Source organism: Carlito syrichta, unplaced genomic scaffold (assembly GCF_000164805.1).
Source record: "Carlito syrichta isolate Samal-C Ts95f unplaced genomic scaffold, Tarsius_syrichta-2.0.1 Scaffold254036, whole genome shotgun sequence".
NCBI classification, from domain to species: Eukaryota; Metazoa; Chordata; class Mammalia; order Primates; family Tarsiidae; genus Carlito; species Carlito syrichta.
In genome coordinates, this window is record NW_007198132.1 from 21,046 (window position 1) to 21,652 (window position 607).

Here is a 607-nt window from a genome sequence, read left to right on the forward strand (position 1 = left end):
AGGATCGCCGGAGCCCAGCAGGTCGAGGCTGTGGTGGCTGGAAGCGGCCATTGCACTCCAGTCTGGGCGACAGAGTGAGACTCCAACTCAAAAAAAAAAAAAAAAAAAAAAAAAAAGTGATGGTTATCTCTGAAGCAACCAAGAAAGCTGATCAACATGGAGGGGACTGCCAACCCAGAAAATCCATAATTCCAAAGAAAAATACTCAGACTTGAATTCTAGCAACATAGATAAAATTGCCATGTTATTAAAAAAAAAACAAAAAGCAAAGACATAGAACTAAAACTATAAAACTCTAAAAGAAAACACAAGATCAAGATTTTCATGACCTTGGATTTGGCAATCCTTTCTTGGCTATGACACCAAAGTCACAAGCACAAAATTAAAAATAGACAAATTGAACTTTAGCAAAATGTAAAAACTTTTGTGCATCAAAGGACACTATCAAGAGGGTGAGACGGCAACCCACAGAGTGGAATAAAATATTATTGTAGAGAACTCATCTCCACAATAAATCAAAAATTAGCCGGGCGTGGTAGCGCGCGCCTGCAGTTCCAGCTACTGGGAAGGCTGAGGCGGAAGGATCGCCGGAGCCCAGCAGGTCGAG